General features: G+C 41.0%; 1 long non-coding RNA gene across 1 annotated transcript; it reads right to left on the reverse strand.

Annotated features, from left to right (window-relative positions):
* Window positions 1-474: 474 nt before the first annotated feature.
* Window positions 475-12,876, reverse strand: LOC121547236. Its single transcript, XR_005996505.2, has 6 exons — window positions 12,792-12,876; window positions 1,821-1,966; window positions 1,575-1,670; window positions 1,370-1,482; window positions 1,197-1,260; window positions 475-984 (listed from the first exon to the last, which is right to left on the reverse strand). It is a non-coding gene; the product is annotated as an uncharacterized LOC121547236 (long non-coding RNA).
* Between the last annotated feature and the right edge of the window lie 2,538 nt (window positions 12,877-15,414).

The following is a 15,414-nucleotide window of genomic DNA, read 5'->3' on the forward strand; positions in this document are numbered from 1 at the left end:
TCACCAGTCCAGTTCTTAAGTATCAGCACAGATGGAGGAAAGGAGACGAGGACAGGAAGCCCCTTCAGAGTATTGAGATGCAGCCTTCCAGTCGCCCTCACATGGGGAAGAGCAGGAAGCCACTGAAGATACCGTGGTTGTCTACACTATCGTGTAGTATGTAGCCTTCTGGGAGATTTATGTGCACCACATCTCCCTCCTCCAGCTCTACAGTAAGACCATTGGCTAAATAGCTATGACCTAGATGATCATTCCATTCAATGTTAAACATTATAAACTGGGTGGTTTGAGCCCTGAATTCTGATTGGCTGACAGCCGTGGTATATCAGACCATATACCACAGGTATGACAAAACATTTATTTTTACTGCTCTAATTATGTTGGTAACCAGTTTATAATAGCAATAAGGCACCTTGGGGGTTTGTGGTATGTGGTCAATGTACTACGGCTAAGGGCTGTATCCAGGCACTCTGTGTTGCGTCATATATTGGCCATATACCACAACCCCTCTTGCCTTATTGCTTAATTGCCGTTCTTTAGCAGGCGTGCTCCATAGTAAACGTTGTCACTGTCATCCTTGACAGTGAATCTGAAGTAGTAGACGCCTCGCACTGGTGCTGTGAACGCACCTGCACAGGAGAAACAGTAAGAGATATCAATGTTGTCTTTCTTCCGAGTAACCAAGGGATATGTGACATCCTGTCTAGACCACAGGGTTGGGGTAAATTCCATTTCAATTCAGTAAATTCAGGAAGTAAACTGAATTGGAATTTCTATTTACTTTCCAAATGGACTAAATTGAATTGGAACGGACTCCCGACCCTGGTAGACTGGATACCAAGACAGCTGTAACTAGAACTGTGCCTGCAAAAGGGTTTTAAGCCTTGCCGATATTGATGAGGACTCTGCTGAACTTCAATGGGAATTCGCCATTGTAGGGTCCAACGTCTCCTGAACCCAAACCAGCAGAGAACACCAACTTAGCTGTGAACAAGGGAACAAATGGGAGAAGTTGCCTTGATAATGAATGACATTATCATTACATGCATCACAATAAAATACAGTCAGCGCTGCCATACACCAGTGTCTGGGAATGCAATGGTTCTGTGTTGATTATGTTGAATGATCATGATGCTGTAAATGAAGAATACATTACATTATAGTGAAGGATTGTGTAGAGACCACATTTGTATTACCTGCTGCATTCTGTCTTCGGCTCCTCCACCTGGCTCTCACTGACGCTCAGTCTGACCTCCAAAGCTACAACAATATGAAGAAAAATGTACATAAGCATTGATGACATAGCTCATATATACAGAATTGTAGGAGATATTTATTAGTACTATCACTTAGTGACCTGAAATCTCACCCTCACTGGCTGTCAGTCTGGCATCCAAGGCTGAAATGAGACACGATAATTCTTAAAATCTCCTTGCATGTTTTCTCTTGCCTGAAAATGTTTTGCCCTAGGCTCGTTTTCATCTGGAGGTTGACATCAAACAGGAGTTGAGGAGAAAACAGTGTGAAAACTAACATCAGCAATCTGTCAATGCACAATAAAACACGCTTCATACCTGCATTCTTTCTTTCCAGTTCCACTAGCAGAGCCATCATCTCTTCTTTCTGCTGGTCAACCTTTCCCTCACCGTCTGTCTCTCTGGTCTCAAACGCTTCAAAAGAGAAGTAAAAAACATTAACAACTATCACCGCTGAGTTAAACAATAATTGATTCAGCATATTTCCATGGCAGTCTCCCTCCCTCCCTCCAAGCCTGCCACTTTGTTCTTGGTCAGAATCAGCTCCACTCTCCGCTCGTCTACCTTGTCCTCGCTGTCCCTCAGTCTGGCCTCCACGTTCCTCAGCTCCACTCTCTGCTCCACCATCATGTCTCTCAGCACTCTCAGCTCAGCCATCAGGGGATGTGGTCTGCTCAGGTGTCAGTACCTTCCACAGCTCGGCTCTCAAACTGAATAATGATGATAATATCATTTAGTAAATATTTTATTTATGAATTTTTCCTTTGAGGTCAGAAGACCTCTATTACGGAGGATACCTGACCAATATTTTTTATAATAATCTCATAATAATCCCGACTAAATAACAGCCTGTTTGAGTCAATAACCCCTCCATTCTCTCCCCGAGCCCATGCCCCAGATAGACAGAACAGCACAAGTGGCAGAACTATAGCAGTCTTCATTCTGAAATGATGCTCCTTCAGAAATGGTGTAGTGTTCTATGAGGTTCAGTGCTCACTTTCTCTTATCATAAACACCTGTTATAACAAATACCATGAGAAATCATGTGTTCTGGTTAAAAATAGTATTTATTTATATAAAACATCTAGGCTGTTTACCCTTTAGACACACTCTCCTCATAGTGGTCCTCTGTAGCTCAATTGGTAGAGCATGGCGCTTGTAACGCCAGGGTAGTGGGTTTGATCCCCGGGACCACCCATACGTAAAAATGTATGCGCACATGACTGTAAGTCGCTTTGGATAAAAGCATCTGCTAAATGGCATATTATTATTATAACTATTGTAGACAATAAAGACAGAAAACTCCTAGTTCAAGAATTAACATCACTTGATTTGAGGGCTTATTCTCAGTCAGACAAACGAGGCCTTGATACAGAGTAGGTAGAAGTTGTCCCTAACCACTGACCTAAGATCAGATATTTTGTCAACCCCATAATGGTTACGGTCAGGACTGGAGGTTACCTAATCTGATCCCAAATCTGTGGTAAGGGGGCAACGTCGACCATAAGCACTAAAAATAACCTCTGATTTAAAACCCAGCTCATCGGCCAAGCGAAGAGTTACCCTTTTTCCCCCTTTCACCAAGCTGTGTGGGGCAGAATGTAGCCTCAAGGTAGAGCATTGGGCCAGTAACTGAAAGGTCGCTGGTTCAAAAACCAGAGCTGACAAGGTGAAAAATCTGTCGCTGTGCCCTTAAGGAAGGCACTTAACCCAAATTGCTCCAGGGTCGCTGTACAATGGTGACCCTGGCTGTGACCCCACTCCCTGCGAGTGTCTCAGAGGGAGTTGGGATTTGCCCCCCCAAAAAAAATCCATTACACAATTGTGTATAAAAAGACAAATATGAGCACCCCCCAAATCATGGTTGTGTGATTACCCATGATCCTTCACATCACTGTGCCACATACAGTGGGGGAAAAAGTATTTAGTCAGCCACCAATTGTGCAAGTTCTCCCACTTAAAAAGATGAGAGAGGCCTGTAATTTTCATCATAGGTATACGTCAACTATGACAGACAAAATTAGAAAAACATTTCCAGAAAATCACATTGTAGGATTTTTAATGAATTTATTTGCAAATTATGGTGGAAAATAAGTATTTGGTCAATAACAAATGTTTCTCAATACTTTGTTATATACCCTTTGTTGGCAATGACACAGGTTAAACGTTTTCTGTAAGTCTTCACAAGGTTTTCACACACTGTTGCTGGTATTTTGGCCCATTCCTCCATGCAGATCTCCTCTAGAGCAGTGATGTTTTGGGGCTGTCGCTGGGCAACACAGACTTTCAACTCCCTCCAAAGATTTTCTATGGGGTTGAGATCTGGAGACTGGCTAGGCCACTCCAGGACCTTGAAATGCTTCTTACGAAGCCACTCCTTCATTGCCCGGGCGGTGTGTTTGGGATCATTGTCATGCTGAAAGACCCATCCACGTTTCATCTTCAATGCCCTTGCTAATGGAAGGAGGTTTTCACTCAAAATCTCACGATACATGGCCCCATTCATTCTTTCCTTTACACGGATCAGTCGTCCTGGTCCCTTTGCAGAAAAACAGCCCCAAAGCATGATGTTTCCACCCCCATGCTTCACAGTAGGTATGGTGTTCTTTGGATGCAACTCAGCATTCTTTGTCCTCCAAACACGACGAGTTGAGTTTTTACCAAAAAGTTATATTTTAGTTTCATCTGACCATATGACATTCTCCCAATCCTCTTCTGGATCATCCAAATGAACTCTAGCAAACTTCAGACGGGCCTGGACATGTACTGGCTTAAGCAGGGGGACACGTCTGAGACTGCAGGATTTGAGTCCCTGGCGGCGTAGTGTGTTACTGATGGTTTATTACTTTGGTCCCAGCTCTCTGCAGGTCATTCACTAGGTCCCCCCGTGTGGTTCTGGGAGTTTTGCTCACCGTTCTTGTGATCATTTTGACCCCACGGGGTGAGATCTTGCGTGGAGCCCCAGATCGAGGGAGATTGTCAGTGGTCTTGTATGTCTTCCATTTCCTAATAATTGCTCCCACTGTTGATTTCTTCAAACCAAGCTGCTTACCTATTGCAGATTCAGTCTTCCCAGCCTGGTGCAGGTCTACAATTTTGTTTCTGGTGTCCTTTGACAGCTCTTTGGTCTTGGCCATAGTGGAGTTTGGAGTGTGACTGTTTGAGGTTGTGGACAGGTGTCTTTTATACTGATAACAAGTTCAAACAGGTGCCATTAATACAGGTAACGAGTGGAGGACAGAGGAGCCTCTTAAATAAGAAGTTACAGGTCTGTGAGAGCCAGAAATCTTGCTTGTTTGTAGGTGACCAAATACTTATTTTCCACCATAATTTGCAAATAAATTCATAAAAAATCCTACAATGTGATTTTCTGGAAAAAAAATTCTCAATTTGTCTGTCATAGTTGACGTGTACCTATGATGAAAATTACAGGCCTCTCTCATCTTTTTAAGTGGGAGAACTTGCACAATAGGTGGCTGACTAAATACTTTTTTTCCCCACTGTAGGTGTGCGAACACTTGGCGAGTTTCCATCAGTAGCCTCGACAAATTGTTTTGACACCGCCGACCGCCTACTTTTTGCCATTAACGTCGCCATTGTGAATAAAGGGAATAGCGAATGGCACCGGATTGATTAGGAGCGCACTCACTCTGGAGTGATGAGGAGAAAGCGGCTGGAATTTCCAAGCGCTCGTGGGCAGTTACCAAGTGTTACACGCTTAAATTGGGGCCAGGGCCTGCATTTCTGACAATTTAGCTGTGAGATTAAGTTTGGGCCAACTTCAAAGGTGGTCAGGCATGCCTTATGCCAGGTTTTCCCAAACTCGGTCCTGGGGTCTCCCCTGGGTGCACGTTTTGGTTTTTGCCCTAGCACTACACAGCTGATTCAAATAATCAAAGCTTGATGATGAGTTGGTTATTTGAATCAGCTGTGTAGTGCTAGGGCAAAACATTTAACGTGCACCCAGGGGAGACCCCAGGACCGAGTTTGGGAAAACCTAGTTAAGCCACATATGGGACATGTGCGCTGTGAGTAGCGGTTGAGCTTGCGTTCAAAATGCATTGGGTGTTCACTGGGGGGCTAACTGGCTTTCCTTCATGAGACCTAGACAGAAGGACAGATTTCCACTCAATTTCACAAATGTTTAGTTTTCTTGCTGCCACTGGTAGCAAGCTCTAGTAGGTGAGAATATACAACAGATGTGATTTTTCTCTCTCTCTCTCTCTCTCTCTCTCTCTCTCTCTCTCTCTCTCTCTCTCTCTCTCTCTCTCTCTCTCTCTCTCTCTCTCTCTCTCTCTCTCTCTCTCTCTCTCTCTCTCTCTCTCTCTCTCTCTCTCTCTCTCTCTCTCTCTCTCTCTCTCTCTCTCTCTCTCTCTCTCTCTCTCTCTCTCTCTCTCTCTCTCTCTCTCTCTCTCTCTCTCTCACTAATTAGGCCTTACCTTGGGGAGGTGTATGACAGATGAAGATAAGACATGATCAGTGTGGCCCAGGGAACTCATTGTACACCAGGGAGCACAGAGAGAGAGGCAGAGACAGACCAAGCAACAGAGAATGAGAGGGATGGATGTTGAATATGAAGCATCTCAGTGCATCGGACACTATACCTGGGCTGTGTTTAGACAGGCAGCCCAATTCTGATCTTTTCACATCAGATCTTTTTCAGAGCTGATCTGATTGGTCAAAACACCAATTAGTGCAAAAAAGATCAGAATTGGGCTGCCTGTCTAAACACAGCCCAGGTGGCACACAACAACTAGAGTCAGATAGAGACAGATTGATCCAGGGATGCTGTCACTTTGCATCCCCCAGCTCTGCACACTAAAGGTCAGCATGCCTCCCTCCAACAGCGGGTGAATGAAAATCCACATGCCATAAGAAATGCTTTATATCCACTAGCATTAGTCTATAGCAGCTGCAGATTCAAGTAATTTCTCTGTCACATCATATAGATGCGTTTATCTGATAGTGGGTGTTATTGTCAGGGCAATCCATGTGGTGTCGATGTTAGCGGATCAGGGAATATGGGCAACCAGAGGCGTCTTGCATGAACACTTTTTGAATGGACACTGATGACTATATTCTATATCTTTGCATTCATTTGGTGTTATTCAATCGCAATCGCCTGCAATGTTGGTTGTAATATCGAACACGCTTATTATTTACGTGTGAAGTTCACACAGTGCAGGCAGTTCATAAAACTGGGTGATAACATGAAATAAGACCCATAAACACTCAAAATGCCCACAAGGCCTAGCTGTGTGGGGGCATAGCTATCCAATTAAACAGACTAAATTAAGATGTAAGAGCCACACAGCCAATGATGGCCATGCAGCAAACATAGAGAAGCTAACTTGCTATTTATCAAACCTTTCTATTTCTGCATTTCTGTGCCTCATGTTAGTTGTTGGCAAACCAAGATCTGTTATATTTCAGTTTTTATCTGAAGTTCTGGTAAGGGCTCGATTCAATCCGTATCGTGGAAGTTCAGCACTATAGCACTATTTAAATTTAAAGGTAACGTTCTCACGTTTGCGAAGACTGCATTCATGAACTTCCGCGGTACGAATTGAATTGATCCCTAAGTGTTTGTTCATGGATGGTACATGGCAGGACTCAACTCTGGATACAGAACAGATAGTTAGCTGCTTCATCTGACTGCAAAGTATGTGGCCTTCCATTTCACATAGACCAGGAGGTCTGGTATAGTTCTCCTGGAGAAAGTTGGTCGTGTGGCACAATCAGGAGAGTAAACCTCAAAATGGCAGCCACCTACAGTGCACTCCCCAGAAGGTGTTGCTGGCAGGACCAACCTGCAAGTGATTTTCCTGATTTGATTTATTGGCAGTGTAGCTCTCAAACTGAACATAGTAAATAAAGATTTGGGACCCAGGACACTGGTCTCCAAGCAGCCAAGATAGAAATGAGGCTAGAACAGATCAATTTTGTTTAGACGGTGACCATAGTTGGTCACCACCTTTCAAAGTGTGTTGCATTATGGGGATCACCTGCATTGTGGTAAGCCATCACCTGCATAAGTGGTTTTTGGTTGACCCCAAAGACGTGACTGAAGCAGGAACAAACTTTCCCACGATTCTGAAGCTGCAAATGAAAGTGATATTTGAGACCTCTCTCTAACCAATTAATTGTACACACGTTTTGTTTTCAGTTTGTGAGTGTGTGATATCGGGGGATAGAAAAGTTTATTTCTTTTATAAAGAAAAACTTTGCTGTTGGAAAATCACTACAGTGTCTGACTTTCGACTGTCGCAGATGCACCGCCCTTGGCAACTTTTGTCTACAGTCGGCTTTGTTAGCCTTACTGCTCGAACACACCCAGTGTAATGGACGCATTCCCCTGCTCGGACGTTGCATGCATCAACCAATGGTTGAATGCCACGTCATCGACTGTGCAGTCGGGCACCAGATTACTATAACATACGATGTGGTTAGCTGATACGTAAAATACCTATCCAGGCGTTGTAAGATATGGCATGTGTCAGCAACATCTGAGCAGGGGAACACGGCCTACATCTCTGCTTTATGTAAGTATTTGGCTGATCAACTTAATATTAAAGTCTTAGTTTGTCTCTGTGTTCATGGTCCATGTTTAGTCCCAAACCATGTTTTTATATTGGCACATTAGTTTAAAAGATTTAATAGCAACCCATTTGGGAAGACATTTGAATAATGATGAATGCTAATAATGATCATTAGAAAAAGTCAGATTTGCTACACTACAACTGTAAGCTCTTTGTGATAGCTTTAGCTGTTGTATCCCTATTAAAGGGACATTTCACACAAATTACAAAATTACATTGGTGTCCTTACCCTGTAAGCAGTCTATGGACAAGGTATAACAGCAATCCTTGCTTTGGTTTAGTTTCCCTAGCACTGTTTCCAAAATGTTAACGTTAAATCCTATTCATGTCATGGTACCGATATAAGCATTTTTGTGCATCATATCTTGTTTAGGGGCGGAGCTCTTTTGAATATTAGCCAGTGTGCAGATTAATACCCAAATATACAAATGAGGATATTGCATATTTTAACCTTTGTATACCTATTCAGGATATGTTTTTTATTCTTACTTTAATTTGTTTCTACTATTTTCTATTATGAACTATATTATTATCACTACATTGTGAGAAAGAGATCTCAAGGTCAGAATGTCACTGTACTGTTTTACACCTGTTGTAAACATTGAAACTTAAAACTCACCATGAAGAGTGACATTCATATCCATAACTATGCATTTCTATATAGTACAGATCAGGGACCCATGATGTAATTCCGTTACCATAATTCCGTTACCAGGTGTAAATCCACTTCACTTACTGTCGTTCAATAACCAAAAGAGATTTTTTTCAAAGTCAAGGTGTCATGTCATAGCTGACACCCCATTCCTTCTGCAGACATATTTCAATCTTAATAAGGAGCTTATATTTAAGAGTTTTTTGAAAAAATGGTTACATTAAGAACCGAGGGAGATTTGACCAATATTCTGTTACCAAACTTTGCATCTGCACAGTTCTTCCAGTAATGTATTTTAGTAAAATGTTCAGTTTAAATTGTTAAAAGTAGTCCTTGTATGGTTTGTTAAACTTTAAAAACAATGCATACATTTTGAAGTGAAACATCTGAGTCTAAGTGTAATTCAGTTATTGTGGAATTGCCCAGATACAAACCACAGTAGATCCTGTGGTTTGCCCAGATACAACCCCTTCCCTGCATAAAACTCATGCCTCGGTCAAACCACAAGAGAGTACCAGTACTTGGTAATATTCTAGACTAGTCTCTAGTATATAAACTGGGTCAGAGTGTACAACTTTCCTAGAAAATATCCCCAAAACTGTTAAGGAGTGTAAGGTGGACAACACCCATTATCCCCTAAATAACTTGTCATTTGAAACAGGCTTGACGTGGCTAATAAATACCAGTGTTTAGTAGCATCAAATGCAGAAAACTTGCCTACGAATTGGCACATTGAAACAACATCCCTGTCCCAGACAACTGTTCAAGAAATGGAATGGTAAGTGATATTGAACAGAGATCTATATGAGTGTAGGCATACATTTACGATATCCAATATACAACAACCCCATTCCATGAATTAAACTTTGACCTACCAACACCATCACCCACTTACCCCAAGGCGGCTCAACTTACGCTGTCCCAATGCTCAATTTACCCCATACCCGGGGTAAGTTGTGCCAAACAAAACACCACTTTCTTTGGAGAAGCTATGTTTTCTAAGCTGTTATGTTTACACTAATTCTGATTATTTCCAGGGATACACAACATCCTGAAATATATGTAGACTTACAGTACCAGACAAAAGTTTGGACACACCTACTCATTCCAGGGATTTTCTTTATTTGTACTACTTTCTACATTGTAGAATAATAGTGAAGACATACTAAAACTACGAAATAACACATATGGAATCATGTAGTAACCAAAAAACTGTTAAACAAATCAAAATATATTTTATATTTGAGATTCTTCAAAGTAGCCACCCTTTGCCTTGATGACAGCTTTGCACACTCTTGGCATTCTCTCAACCAGCTGCACCTGGAATGCTTTTCCAACAGTCTTGAAGGAGTTCCCTCATATGCTGAGCACTTGTTGGCTGCTTTTCCTTCACTCTGCGGTCCAACTCATCCCAAACCATCTCAATTGGTTTGAGGTCGGATGATTGTGGAGTCCAGGTCATCTGATGCAGCACTCCATCACTCACCTTCTTGGTAAAATAACCCTTACACAGCCTGGAGGTGTGTTGGGTCATTGTCCTGTTGAAAAACAAATGATAGTCCCACTAAGCGCAAACCAGATGGGATGGCGTATCGATGTGGTAGCCATGCTGGTTAAGTGTGCCTTGAATTCTAAATAAATCACAGACAGTGTCACCAGCAGTGATGCCAACTTAGCAATTTTGTTGCTATATTTAGCAACTTTTCAGACTACCCTGGCATTTTTTTTTCAACCTGCACCTAGCAACAAATGTAGCTACTTTTAGCAACTTTTGAAAAGTGACTCAAACGCTAAAATGCACACATTTTCCCTCTAAATGACACAAAAAATGATTTTCTCTGTCACACACTCAGTCACAACACACGTGCCTGCAGTAGTAGTATGCGTTCGACGAGACAAACCCAATGAATATAGTTGGTCACGAATGTTTGATCTTGAACAGAACTTACAACATCAATCAACATGTCTCAATCAAAATTGTACAGCCAGACGTACAGAAAAGAGTGGGAGTCTGTACCTGAATTTAAAGGGGGGCTGAAGCCAGTAATTGGGGATGATTGTCGGGCATACTGTGCGTACTGTAAATCAGATATGCTTGCAAAAATGTATGACATCAAAAAACATTGTGATGCCAGATCAATAGCAAAGGCGGTAGTTGAGAGAAGTGTAACCTTTAAAAAATTGAATCTTCAGGGTATTGGCACTGATAATGCGTCCGTGATGACTGGGGGCACAACGGGGTGCACAAGATTTTAAAGGAAGAATGTGCATTGCCCAATTTGCTGTCAGTGCAGCATCCAAAGAAACCATCCCTAGGAGTGTTGAGTACTTAATCAGGGAAACCTACAACTGGTTTTCGATTTCCCCAAAACGGCGCGAGGCGTACAAAGCAGTGTATGCCACCATTAATTGTAGCCAGAAACCCCTGCAGATCACCAAAGTGTGTGCCAGTGGGAAGAACTGAAACTCCACTTTGAGTTGACCAAGGCCAGTGAGCATTGCTACATGGCCACGCCATGTACAAGACCAACTATGTCTACCTGACATTCTTGAAATCAATCCTGTCCGACGTACAAGTTGCAGTGAAGTCATTTGAGGGAGAGCAAACAGATCCTGTCAAGCTTTTGGACAATCTGGTACACCTCTTAACATCAATTTGCAGCAGAGTAGTCAACCCTATTGCAAAAATGGATGTCCTGAAGGATGCCATTGATGGACATCTCAGTCCATCACCATACCTTGGGTACCTTTTCGAGAGCACGGTGTACCAACTCAATAATTCAATGTGCTGTGTTTAAAAATATAAATATCTGATCATATAAAATGTGTTGTGTTTATTTACTTTTACAAATAAAAATATGTGAAAATAAACTAACAAATCTAAACTAACAAATGTCAAATCATATTTTTCGCCAAGATGGCCAGTCAATTTGAGTAACGTTATTGTGTAATCTACGTAATGACGCAGTTTTACGTTATTGCGTGATGACGTCATTACGTAACAACGTAAAACTTCGTCATCACAAAGTCATTTAGCAACAAATCGACCTGCCTCTAGCAACTTCCCCTGAAAGTTAGTTGGCAACACTGGTCACCAGCAAAGCACCCCCACACCATAACACCTCCATGCTTCACGGTGGGAACCACACATGCGGAGATCATCCGTTCACCTACTCTGCGTCTCACAAAGACACGGCGGTTGGAACCAAAAATCTCAAATTTGGACTCATCAGACCAAAGGACCGATTTCCACCGATCTATTGTCCATTGCTCGTGTTTCTTGGCCCAAGCAAGTCTCTTCTTCTTATTGGTGTCCTTTAGTAGTGATTTCTTTGCAGCAATTCGACCATGAAGGCCTGATTCATCCTCTGAACAGTTGTTGAGATGTGTCTGTTACTTGAACTCTGTGAAGCATTTATTTGGGCTGCAATCTGAGGTGCAGTTAACTCTAATTAACTTATCCTCTGCAGCAGAGGTAACTCTGGGTCTTCCTTTCCTGTGGTGGTCCTCATGAGAGCCAGTTTAATGCGCTTGATGGTTTTTGCGACTGCACTTGAAGAAACGTTCAAAGTTCTTGAAATTTTCTGGATTGACTGACCTTCATGTCTTAAAGTAACGATGGACTGTCATTTCTCTTTGCATATTTGAGCTGTTCTTGCCATAATATGGACTTGGTCTTTTACCAAATATGGCTATCTTCTGTATACCACCCCTACCTTGTCACAACACAACTGATTGGCTCAAACGCATTAAGGAAAGAAATTCCACAAATTAACTTTTAACAAGGCACATTTGTTAATTGAAATGCATTCCAGGTGACTACCTCTTGAAGCTGGTTGAGAGAATGCCAAGAGTGTGCAAAGCTGTCATAAAGGCAAAGGGTGGCTACTTTGAAGAATCTAAAATCAAATATATTTGGATTTTTTTAAACACTTTTTTGGTTACTACATGATTCCATATGTGTTATTTCATAGTTTTGATGTCTTCACTATTATTCTACAATGTAGAAAATAGTAAAAAAATTAAGAAAAACCCTCGAATGAGTAGGTGTCCAAACTTTTGACTGGTACTGTATCTTTGTTAGAAAGAATACTTTATTTCCCTTGATGTAGTGATACTGAATGTAAAAAACGACATCTTTAACCTGCATCATTCACTGACAAAAAATGTTTTATATAGATAGTGGTCTGAAAGACTAGTGATGTTGTGAAGTTTCAAATGCCAAATGAAAGTTTGTGATAACAACGGTATTCTAATGTAAACCTGTGAATGTGAGATTCCAACCTTATTGTTTTGTTTCAGCTTGGGGCAGAGATTCAGGAACGTGTAGATATGACTTCTTCATCTGTAGAACATTAGTGGGCTGTTGTATCATCACTCAGTTAGCAGAGCATAACTACAAACACACATTCACCACCTGTGAGAGTGAATGTGTGATTACTGCAGGCTTAGTGGTGACTGCCCTCTAGTGGAGAAAAAGCACAACACAATCTGACACTGGCACAGTCTTGAAATAATACACACTGATTCTATGTGACGCTTCCATGTGGTGCTTCAAAACGGATTTATCATCAATTTAGCACGCACGCACAAACACTTACAAACACACACACAGCAGCAGACCACGCAGTAGCAGATCATCAATATTATATTTACCCAACCGAAAACATGAGCTTTGCCTGGTCCTACTTTGAGGGTTGGAAGTAAAATAAACGTATAACCTCTACTAAAGCACCCAGTTACACTCAGTGAATACTACACAGATACCTGCATACTTCATAATTTACTATATTATTTTTACCTACCTTTAGTTTAGAGGACAACTCACCCATAATATCCTATGGCCCTTTCAATATCACTTAAACAATCGAATGTATGCTGTCAATAGTATTTGTTAAAGAGCGTCATCAGGTGGGTTTTCAGTGCTACTACAACAACATAAATCTGATCCAGACTAACCACTGCACTCGAGGCAGAAACTCAGCCGATTCCAAACTTCACTCAGTAATTCCAGATCCTATAATTTGTTAAATTCCTCATTAATTATTTAAAGTCTAAAACGTTGGGGTAGGGGTTGCTAAGCTGACATATGGAATTGTTTTAAGATGGTCATACTATGGATCACTTAGCTATTAGATTTTGAATTTTAGGACCCCTTTAGGGTATAAAAAAAAATATTTAAAAAAGGATTTGATAAAATATTGATTTTGGCCTTTACCCATAGAAACGCATTGATTAATAATAATAATAGCTTCATAAATGGCAAAAAGGACAGTAAAATAAAATGTATCATAAGAAACAAGGTTTTTAAGTGTCTGTCCTAAATCTAGGAGATATAAAATAAGGTTGTTGTTTTTTTACACATAAATTATTTAACCCATTTTTGGGGGTAGGCACAAAACTACCTTCATCCTTCCATTAGTTTTTTAGAACCGGTACCGGTTACCTTCAGACGAGTCCCGTGACACTTGTGGTGGTCGTAGAGCAAAATGGAATCTGACATTTCTACAGTGCGGTCCCATTAGTTTGTCGGTCAAACCGTTCGGATACAATTTTACACTTTATTTAACTAGGCAAGTCAATTAAGAACAAATTCTTATTTACAATGACGGCCTACCAAAAGGCCTCCTGCGGGGACGGGGGCAGGGATATATATATATATATATATATATATATATATATATATATATATATATATATATATATATATATATATATATATATATAGTACCAAACACAAATCACATAAATAGAGACCTAAAACAACAACACAGCAAGGTAGCAACCCAACATGAAAATAACATGGTAGCAGCAGAAGGCATGGTACACACATTATTGGGCACAGACAACAGCACAAAGGGCGAGAAGGTAGAGACAACAATACATCACGCGAAGCAGCCACAACTGTCAGTAAGAGTGTCCATGATTGAGTCTTTGAATGAAGAGATGGAGATACAACTGTCCGGTTTGAGTGTTTTTTGCAGCTCGTTCCAGTCGCTAGCTTCAGCGTTTTCGTGAGAAGACCGATTTTCGGGATGTCTCATGGTCTGACAAACACCGCTCAAGCTTTGCCACCTTTCACCGCAGATGACGAAACGCGACACTGGCGGATGTGATGGATGAGACACATTCAATGCAAAAAAACTGATATCTCTTGTTTAAATTGACGGATTTTGATGGGCTTTTTCTTTGTTACGTCAATCGACTCTATGGAGTTAATATTGATGACAACGTTTTAAACAATTATAGCCGTGACTTTGTTTAATAGAACGCGCCCGCATACCATTTAGGAATTAAATTGGATCTGTGGAGCATGAGATTAAGGGAAGGCATGAATGATTGTGAAATGGCGAGACTATAAACGGTCCCCAACCACTGTCCCAGGCATAGATCCTTTTTAATCCCCCTAATGATTAAGGTTAGTAATCTGATTTTAGATCTGTAGTTAAGGGACCATCTACCTCAGCTATACACTACCAGTCAAAAGTTTGGACACACCTACTCATTCAAGTTTTTTAATTTTTACATTGTAGAATAATAGTGAAGACATCAAAAGTATGAAATAACACATACGGAATCATGTAGTAACCAAAAAGTGTTAAACAAATGAAAACATATTTTATATTTGAGATCCTTTAAATAGCCACCCTTTGCCTTGATGACAGCTTTGCACACTCTTGGCATTCTCTCAACCAGCTTCATGAGGTAGTCACCTAGAATGCATTTCAATTAACAGGTGTGCCTTCTTAAAAGTTAATTTGTGGAATTTCTTTCCTTCTTAATGCGTTTGAGCCAATCAGTTGTGTTGTGACAAGGTAGGGGTGGTATACAGAAGATAGCCATATTTAGTAAAAGACCAAGTCCATATTATGGCAAGAACAACTCAAATAAGCAAAGAGAAATAACA

The sequence above is a fragment of the Coregonus clupeaformis genome, chromosome 3 (assembly GCF_020615455.1).
Source record: "Coregonus clupeaformis isolate EN_2021a chromosome 3, ASM2061545v1, whole genome shotgun sequence".
Lineage (NCBI taxonomy): Eukaryota > Metazoa > Chordata > Actinopteri > Salmoniformes > Salmonidae > Coregonus > Coregonus clupeaformis.